Genomic DNA, 10617 nt, shown 5'->3' on the forward strand with positions numbered 1-10617 from the left:
TAAATTCTAGTTACAGTAAATAACATCAAGGACAACCTTCAGGAGGAAAGTTCAGACAAACTCATCCTGATGGTCTGTGAAAGAGGAGGAGGGAGGTTTGCTGCTAATCACTGTCACATCACAACTCTATTTGCCTGCTGTCTGCGTGCTCACAGTTCCACCAAAGAGCCAAGAAAAATGTACAGGGTGGATTATTTGTTATTGTCTGGCTTTAAAGCAAACGTATCAGAACTCAGTTGTTTATATCAGTGTGTTCTTAAAGGTAGTTCTTAAAAACATTAGGAAGTTGGACCCTCAATCCCCAGCCTACCACTGTTGACACGCTTATTTCTTCCTTTATGGAATTCTCTTTAGAACAGGATATCATTATTTATCACTAAAAGTGGGACACTGGGAGAGTGACAGTGGGGACTATTAAAAATTAAGCTACGTGATTACTTTGTCCTACAGCTACATCAGAAAATCAGTTTTCATTATTTTTTGACCAAAGTGTTCTTACTTAGCTGACATGGGTATATTATTATTTAGAGTTTGTACAATATAATAATTTCATAAGATAAATACCATAAAAACATGTTTCATACTATTTAGAAATATGCATGTATAAACAGACTGGAATGACATCAGGTCATGACAATGGTTGAGTCTAGGAAATAGGAAAATGGGACCAGGGAGGACAAAGAAGACTTCAACTTTATCAGGGACACTTTTTTAAAATCTATGATAGTAAAATTCAGTTCAGTCGCTCAGTCATGTCTGACTCTTTGCGAGCCCATGGACTGTAGCACGCCAGGCCTCCTTGTCCCATCACCAACTCCCAAAGTTTACGTCAACTCATGTCCATTGAGTTGGTGATGCTATCCAACGATCTCATCCTCTGTTGTCCCCTTCTCCTCCTGCCTTCAATCTTTCCCAGCATCAGGGTCTTTTCTAGTGAGTCAGTTCTTCACATCAGGTGGCCAAAGTATTGGAGTTTCAACTTCAACATCGGTCCTTCCAATGAACACCCAGGACTGACCTACGTTAGGATGGACTGGTTGGATCTCCTTGCAGTCCAAGGGACTCTCAAGAGTCTTCTCCAACACCACAGTTCAAAAGCATCAATTCTTCAGCACTCAGCTTTCTTCATAGTCCAACTCTCACATCCATACATGACCACGGGAAAAACCATAGCCTTGACTAGACGGACCTTTGTTGGCAAAGTAATGTCTCTGCTTTTTAATATGCTGTCTAGGCTGGTCATAACTTTTCTTCCAAGGAGTAAGCATCTTTTAATTTCATGGCTGCAATCACCATCTGCAGTGATTTTGGAGCCCCAAAAAAGAAATCTGACACTGTTTCCATTATTTCCCCATCTATTCACCATAAAGTGATGGGATTGGATGCCATGATCTTAGTTTTCTGAATGTTGAGCTTTAAGCCAACTTTTTCACTCTCCTCTTTCAACTTTCATCGAGAGGCTCTTTAGTTCTTCACTTTATGCCATACAGGTGGTGTCATTTGCATATCTGAGGTTATTGATATTTCTCCCAGCAATCTTGATTCCAGCTTGTGCTTCATCCAGCCCAGTGTTTCTCATGACGTACTCTGCATATAAGTTAAATAAGCAGGGTGACAATATACAGCCTTGACGTATTCCTTTTCCTGTTTGGAACCAGTCTGTTGTTCCATGTCCAGTTCTAACTGTTGCTTCCTGACCTGCATACAGATTTCTCAGGAGGCAGGTCAGGTGGTCTGGTATTCCCATCTCTTTCAGAATTTTCCACAGTTTATTGTGATCCACACAGTAGTCAAATTATAGTAAAATTGTACACTTACAAATTGCACATAAATATTGGCAGTATTATCTTTGCAGATGCTTATTTTTTTCAGAATTAAGGGGAAAGTAGAGGTTTTACTAAATGTCACTTCAGGTAGCTGAAAAGAACGGATGCAACACACATCAGAGGTGCAACTTTCCAGAGATGCTCTGTACACACCCTCACCTGAAGTCCCCCTGTCAGCAACCCTACTCTCTCTGACCCACTGTCCTTGAATGTATTACTTCTCTCCCTTTTCCTCCTTCCCACATGAAAAAGTCACCTGATCTACTCTCAATTTCTGCCTCGGTCTTCCTGGGGCAAAACATGTGAAGACATGGGCGTTCATCCCAAGCAGAATAAATGGGGAGCTGGTAACTAGCTTCTGTAGATAGAGCTTGTCAAACTTTAATGCACTTGGAGGCATTTGGGGATCTTGTTGAAATGCAAATTCTGATTCAGTAGCACTGGGTGAGCCTGAGATCTCCTTGGTCTATGGAACTCCCTGATGTCTTGGTGCTGCTGGTCCCTGGACCACATTTGGAGGAAAGAGGCCTTGGAAACTGAGTGATATATTCATGAAGGAGGGGGAGAGGAAAGGGCTGGTGGGAGCCTGCAATTACAATTCAATGTATTTCCCCGTGTTCCTTGTCACACACACACAATCTGCCACCCTGACCCCAGCAATATCCATTGTGGCCTCTCAGTCTCTGATTTTTATCACTTCCCTTGAAACTTATTTTCTATACTTACAGAGTAAACCTAAACATAATGTTGGGCTCTGTATCAAAGAGGGGATGGATGTTATCAGCAGAACATTTACAGTATTAGACTCAGATTGTCAGGGGCTAGATATTGTTTTCTGACATGTATGACCCTGCTTCTAAAAAGAGAAGAAATGAAAAGGTGAAAATCATTGCATTAAGTACCATTTCCATTAGTAATTTTGTGACAACTAACTGTCATTCATTTATAGACTAATTAAAATAATCAACAGTACTTGCTTCATCACTGTAGATTTTTGTTTTGTTTTTAATGGCCTTACTGCTTAGGAGAAAGCCAGACTCAGAATAATGATTTACCTAGTGATTGAGGAATCCTCAGGAAACAACTCCTTCCCCATCCTCCTCATTTCTAATCCATTAAACTGCTGTGACCTGAAGCTTCTGGCCATTTTTGTCTACTGAATGAAACTGCTGGGGTGACAGAGTCTATTTCACCCTAGAAAACTCTTAAACAATGACTGTTGTTTTATGGATGTGTAAACCCATATACGGAAACACTTAACATGGGCTGAACACCCCCATTAATTCTTTTTAAAATGTTTACTCCTCCTAATAATCCTAAAGTGTACATAATATTATGATCCCCATTTGTACAGGTGAAGAAAACTAAGGCACAGAAGTTAAGAAACTCAACCAAGGTCACATAGCTAGTGTCAGGCAGTGTTATTTCTAAAGTCCATATTCATACCCACTTCCATGAAATGAACTGTATTTTAGTTTGGGCTCCCTCAAAATTAGAGCCTGAGGCAAGTGCTTGAATGCAAGTTATTTATTCAGAGATGATCCCTGGTAATAAAATAAAAGAGAGAAGGGGGTGGGGGTAGTGAAATTGTAAAGGAAGAGGACCCAATATAGATGAGCATTATCCAAAGCCCTGAGAATCATAGAGAAAACCCCAGAAACATCTACCTGAAAGAGGGTAGGCTGCAACACAGACCCAGGGTCCACCTCCACATTGACTGAAGGTCACCCCAAGGGCAAACCCCTACTTCTGGGCTGCGTTTGCACAGTAAATGGCCTGAGAGAGGGTCGTGAACAGATGTAGGAATACGTGGGGGCGCCAGTGACCTCAGAGTGAGTCTGGTTTGGGCATGGCTGAAATCAGAGGTGGGTTGAGCTGATGTGACAGGGCTCCGGCAATGCTGACCCAGACCGCCTCTAGAAGCAGTGACAGGTGGTGGTGAAGGACTGTCCCTGGGAAGTGCTGCTGAGCGTGTAGGCTAGATCATCCCTTCATAGAGGCAACTCAATAATCCTCTAAGTAAAATTTCACAGGGACCTTCATACTTCGGCAATAATAAGTATGGTATATCTTTGACATTATAATTATCAAGAGTGATGAGAAGTATCGGGACTTCCCTGGTAGTCCAGTGGCTAAGACTCCACGTTTCCAGTGAAGCGGGCCAGAGTTCGAAACCTGGTCAGGGAACCAGATCCCAAATGCCACAACTGAGAGCTGGCATGCCACAGTGAAGATCAAGACCCCAGGCGCCACAGCGAAGACCCGGCGCAGCCAAACAAATAAATAAAAATAAATATTAACAATGACAACAGCAAAATGCAATGGAAGTATAATTTAAGGGAATACTGCCAATTGTACCCAACTTCTTTTCATCCAAGTACTCTTTAGACATGACCCCTAATAGTAACACTTCCAATAGAGAAACAAGTCCTTTTGAAATATGTGTTAATGTACTCTGACTTTGGTAGGTTGGAGGGAGAAAACTTCCTGTAGACTCTCCACTAGAGGCCATTAGGATTAAGAACATGAGATTTCCAGTCTTCTAATGATCATTTCAGGTCAGGAATGTGTCACACAAGTATGTGCATATATGTTCTCTTGCTAAACAGAAACTCAGTTACCAAGGGAGGCTTTGAAAACTGGAAGTTGACTTCCTGTGCTCAGTGCAACACCATCCCTCCTACCCATCTTATTGAATTTCTGAGTTCGTACCAGAAGGACTCTTGGTAAAGACTCAGTTTTGTCCACTGACTCACAGTTGTGGCTAAAGTTGAAGAAATTCTCAGTCTTCTGCCTCCGGGCCACGGGCCGTTTCTGAGTTCGGAGATTCTATCTGGTCACTTCAGGATGCTTCTGGGGAGTCATGTGCTAGGACTGTGGGGAGTCGGGATCAGCTCAGGTCACATCAAAGTGCAGCTCAGCCCAGCCCAGCCTATGCAGCTGGTCAGGGTTTGGCACCACTGGTGAAAGGATGGGCTGGAGGTCAGCTTTGCTGGTTTGACCCTTCAGTGGGCCTGTCAGCTTGGGACAACTCCCTGGCCACAGAGTCTAACCTCATTCCAAGCAGTGGTCTCCTTCTGCCTCCCTCCTGGCTCATCCAGGAAACAAGAAAGGCTGTGGATGAGTCTCTGCACAGTCATCATCTCTACTGGGTAAGACCACAAAACCTTTGGATGTTTTCCCAAAGGCCCACACAGAAAGCCGGGAAACGTGCGACGGCAGCCAGTGCCTCGAGAGAGTGTCGTTGTAGAACAAGGGGGACACCGTTTTCCTCTATATGTTGACACCATCAATATGCACTTTCCCTTTGTTTTATTTTTGCTCACTAGTGAGTTTTCCCCTTTAGTGATATGATGATTATATTGTCTTTCTGCTCTTGGCTATCAACATACCCTTTCTTCTCAGGAAATGGAAGAGGACATAACTAGACTTCAACAGGGGGACATGCAGATAGAGTATAGAAGAATTATAGTCTCTAAGGCAGCTGATTGTGTTGAGGGCTGGCCCTGCTTTGCTATGCCGGAGTCTTGCTTCCTGTGGGAAGGGTCATTGAGAATTAAAAAAAAAAAAAGATAATTCTAGATTGCCACATGAGTCAGTCAAAAGAAAGGTTGTCACTGTGAGGACTCTGGCCATTGCAGAGGACGGAAACACAATTCAAATTAGCTTGAGCAAAAATGGGGATGTCTTTCTCACATCACTGAGAGTCAAAGGGTCAAACAGTTTTTGTGTTCAAGCGTGTGCAAGGACTCGAAAGAGGCTGACAGTATTCTTTCTCTTCATTCTGCTTGCATCCGACTGCCTTCCTTTTCAGAGAGACCCTCGCTTCATGTAGCACTAGCGCCGTAGGAAGTTTCAAGTTCAAAATATCTCAAAATGTTCTATTGAGGCTAGAGAAACTGAGAGGCAAAGTCTTTCCTGAGAGTTCTGAGAAGTCTCAGAACTCTTATAGGACTGTGTATCAGTCAGCACAGGCTTGTGACCCTATGGTAGCAAACAATCCCAAATCATAGGCTCAACACCCAAGTTTATTTTTTATTCACCCTGGTGGCTCAGAGGTTAAAGCGTCTGCCTCCAATGCAGGAGACCCGAGTTCGATCCCTGGTTCGGGAAGATCCCCTGGAGAAGGAAACGGTAACCCACTCCAGTATTCTTGCCTGGAGAATCCCATGGACAGAGAAGCCTGGTAGGCTACAGTCCACGGGGTCGCAAAGAGTTGGACACAACTGAGCTACTGAACTGAACCGAACCGAACCGACATGTCCCATGTGTGTTGCTGGAGAATGGATTCTCTACCATTTTGTAGCTGCACAATCTGGGATTAAAGATTTCTTTTATTGCTGCAGGAGCAGAAGAAAAAGAACTAGAGATATGGCATGAGTTTTTCACTGCATCAGCTCAGAGGTGACCAACATTATGTCCTCTTCCTTACTTTGGCCAGACATAGCCCCACGGTCCTGCCTAACTGCAAGGTGACTAGGAAAGTGAGAGAGGACGTAGAATGTTCAACAAGCATCACTGTCCCTACCACACCGAGCTTGGGTCATATACCTATCTTAAGGTCAAGACTGTGGTCAGAGAATTAAATGCTACCATCGCTGGGCCCTTCCCAGGGACTGGTGAGGAGGCTCAGCACAAACCTTTGCAGAGATCCAGCAGCCCCAGGCCTAGGTCCAGGGCTGGCACTTTAAACACTGATTGCTGTTAGCAATCAGCTAATGTTTAAAGCCCTAGAGAACATATCTCAATCCATATTTCCTCAAATTGAAAATTTCATCCAAGATAAAGTCTGGTGAACTGGTCACAAGGTGATGGCTGAGAATAAAGAACTTGTGTCATCTGAAAGAGAGAGAGACTGAGATCCCCAAAAGTTGATTCAGACTACATGTCTGGGAAGACAGCCAAGGGAAGTGGATCACAAATGGTCACCAACGGCCAGGAGGAGGCAGTTCAGAGGGTGTGGCTTCTAGAAGTCCAGCCCCTGACCAGGCCTATGTCTAGCAATGGCCCTGTGCACCCTCCACCCTGTAGAAAGAGAGACACATGGTTGGCATAAAAATGCTGCCAAAGGTATCCTCAATCTTGTCCCCAGGTCCTAGGAATATGTAATATTATGTTTCAAAGATGAATTAAGGTTGCAGATAAAATTAAGGTTGATAATCAGTTGACCTTGAGATGGGGAGATTCTCCTGCACTATCCAGGTGGGCACGACATAATCAGAAGGGTCTTTATAAGCAGAGAGGGGAGAGAGGGGAGAGAGAACCAGAGAGATGGCAGCACAATCAGAGACTCGGCCAGACCGTGCTGGCTTTGAAGATGGAAGATGGGCACCATGAGCCAAGGAACGTGGATGGCCTCCAGAAGCTAGAAAGAGCAATGAAACAGATTCTTCCCTAGCACCTTCAGAAGGAAGGCAGCTTTGGCAAACCTTGATTTTAGCTCAGTGGCCTTCTGATCTCCAGAACTGGAAAATGATACATTTGTATTAGGTCATTAAGTTCATTTGAATCTGTCACAGTAGCAAGAGCCACACTGTGTCCCAGGTGTTTAGCAGCCGCCCTCCCCCGAGAAAGTCCATGAGAGAGAGGAGTTTGGATATGACCGAGGCCGGCAGGTTCAGGACAGAGTGGGGACACCTCCTGGGCAGGTCTCAGAAAGTGATAAGGGTCACAGGCTGATGAGGAGGGCAGATACTATGGTTCCTATGATGGGGAAGTAGACCAAATGCCAAGAAGATACCAGGGAACATGGCCCTTCTTGGTCCACTGTGTCCTTTCTGGTTTAAGGCAGTTCAGAGTTTGGCCATCATTTGACTACCATCTTTACCTGAAATATGATCAAATTGGAACGTACAAAAATCAAACCCAAACAACTAGATATTTTTCCATCAAGGTCAGGAGGGTGGAGTGCTGCAAGAACTCAAATTTTATACGCCAGGAAGCTATGGCCAAACCCACAGACCTAGTAGTAAATGAGTCTGAGTTGACAGTCACAGACAGCCTGGCCTTTGCTAATAATCCTCACATAAGTGGATCCTCACAGTGTGTTCTACATCAGGGTCCCACAGAAGGAGGTGATCGTGAAAGCAATATTGTTTTACGGTTACCCGGTGAGTTTGCACACATAGCCACACACACACAAGCACATTGAGACAGCAAAAATTAGCTTATCTGCCAAGAACTGAATGCTAGCAGGAAAGACTTGCCTCCTTTGAATCAAATGGATTTTCCCCTCCTACCTTTGAGAATTGCTCCCGTGTGCAGGCAGGTAGACTTCAAATAGGGCCAGAGGAACGAGGCTTCAACAGCGGGTAATGAGACTCAGGACTCATCGCTGCCCTGAGGGGAATACCAAGTGAGCCCTGCAATCATTTCACAGAGGCTCAGAGTCTGCGTGCTGTGAGCTAATGGTCCCAGTCTTGTTCTCAGGCGAGAACGTGTTCATATTAAGCTTGAACTTGAGTGCTCATCTATCTATTAGTTATCAGCATCCGAGTCATCCAGAACAGACAAACCGCTCTAACATTTGGATCTCATTAGCACTCTTCCTGGCAAACACCCTTACACAGCAAAGGCAGGGAATCAAGCTGCTCACAGAAGCCAAAGTATTCTCAGAGTCCCCTTCCAGGAACGGCTCTGCTTCAGGACAGCCAAGGCCGAGAACTGTCAAGATGCTCAGCCACCCGTAATGAGGACTCACTGTACCTGGTTTGGGGGCAGGAGAAGGCTTCTGAATTCTGGGCTTTAGTTACCAGATTTCATCAGGTAGACATTTGTCAATCTAACACGTGAAGGAGAGGAAATCAATGTCTCCAGAGCATCTCTTTGCCAGGCAGTCATCTATAATCTATTTTAATCACCACAGCAACACCATGAAGCTAAGACTCTTATTCTCAATTCTGAACTTGGGAAACTAACAAGGTCAAGTAACTTGCCAAAGCAGCAGAGCCCAAGCCTTCTGGTGAGCTCCTTGGGCTGTCCTTGCCGCCCACTAGTAAAGTCTCCTTTGAAAAAAATCCCACTCTGCTTGCTGAATTTCTGTACGATCTAAATAAACTTTCTTTCCATTCTGGGAATACAATTTCCTAATAAGTGATTATGAAAGAGAAGAGTGTATGTATTTTCACTGAGCATTTCAGACATGAATACATACATTTTAGAGTGGTCAGGTGGCATAATCTCTGAATTTCATTTTAGAAGGCAGGCACATGAGTCTGAGGGTAAACCATTTAATCTCACTAATCCTTATCAAAGCCATTTGTGAAGGGAAGAAAGTAATATCCATTATCCATCGCAGGACTGTTCTGAGGATCAAATGAAATAATTGATATAAAATTCCTATTACTTGTGGGGTGTTTTGAACTCACAGAAGAATATACACATTAAAGGTCTGTATTGTTATTTTCAAAATCAGGATGACCAGAAGTCTACACCTTTCACATGAGTTGGTTCATCTTCGGACACTCCATTAACTTGGGAAATGAGTTCTAGAGTAGTTATCATAATATTATCTACCATTTATTGAGATGCCATTTATACACTGTTCCCATCCTCACAGCTCACTCCTTCAAGCAGATATTATTGTCCATAATTAAAATCTGAGAAGGACTTCCCTGGTGGTCAGTGGCTAAGACGCCGCACTTCTAATACATAGGACCTGGGTTCGATCCCTGGTCAGGGAACTAGATACCACATGCCACAACTGAGAGTTCACACACCTCAGCTAAAGATCCTGTGTGCCATAGTGAAGACTGAAGACCCTGAGCACCATAAATAAGACCAGGCATGGCCAAAGACATTAATTAAAAATAAAATCTGAGAAACTAAGACCTAGGGGCTAAGTAACTCACTCAAACAAGGGGCAGAAGCAGGACGGGCATGAGGTATGTCTAATACAGACTTCATGTTCTATGCCTTGAATTTTGTAGGGAAAACACTCCCATGATGTTATTAATTTATAATACAATTTATTTAGAAATTTACTAATTTACGTAGAATCCATACATAGCGTGTGGATCTGTCCTAAAGATTCTGCACTAATCCCTAATTCCTGGTGTATTTTCTGCTGACCCTTCATTTCTGCTTCCTCCTTTGTAGTGGACAAACTCTACACACAGGATAAAACAGGTCAGATTCTGCCAAAATCAACATATTCAAAAAAACCAATAAACCAACATGAGGTAGTCTGAGCTTGTGTTCCCACTGCCCCTTGCCCTGGTTGGCCCTGGCAAGGGGCTGCCTGTGTTCCCTGAGGTCAGCCTGGTTAGCAGGGCAAAGGGCAAAGTTCATAGCAGATGGGCAAGCTCATCCAGCCCTGCACACAAATGCTCCAGCTCCCCTCCATCCCACTGGACTTCTTCCTTAGCTTTTATTTTAGTTCTTTGAAAGTAAATGTGCAAAGAAGGGAAAGATCCCAGGTAGATGACAGGATGGAAGTGCAGTGACAATGGGGGATGGAATGTCTTTAAGTAGAAAGAAATCCTATGGATCTGCCTTGCTCCCCAATCCCAGACCTGTTTGATTTAGAAGGAGGATGGATGGTGTTGCTTGGATGGACTAGGTTGCTTGGAGGAACATCTCAATCCAGCCACTCTCGCATTGGGTTGAGACAAATGTCTTAACCTCTCTAGACCTGTTTTATCATCTCTCCTGGGTAAATAACCCATAGCATTATTGTGAAGATTAACCTACCCACCCAAAAGGCCGAACACAGGGACTGACACATAGGAAACAATAAATGGGCTGGGTGGGGAAGGAAGTGTGGATATTCTCCTGTAGACTGGAGAAAGCC

The sequence above is a fragment of the Moschus berezovskii genome, chromosome 18, assembly GCF_049115385.1.
Source record: "Moschus berezovskii isolate FMDL1 chromosome 18, NW_MosBer_1.0, whole genome shotgun sequence".
Taxonomy (NCBI): domain Eukaryota; kingdom Metazoa; phylum Chordata; class Mammalia; order Artiodactyla; family Moschidae; genus Moschus; species Moschus berezovskii.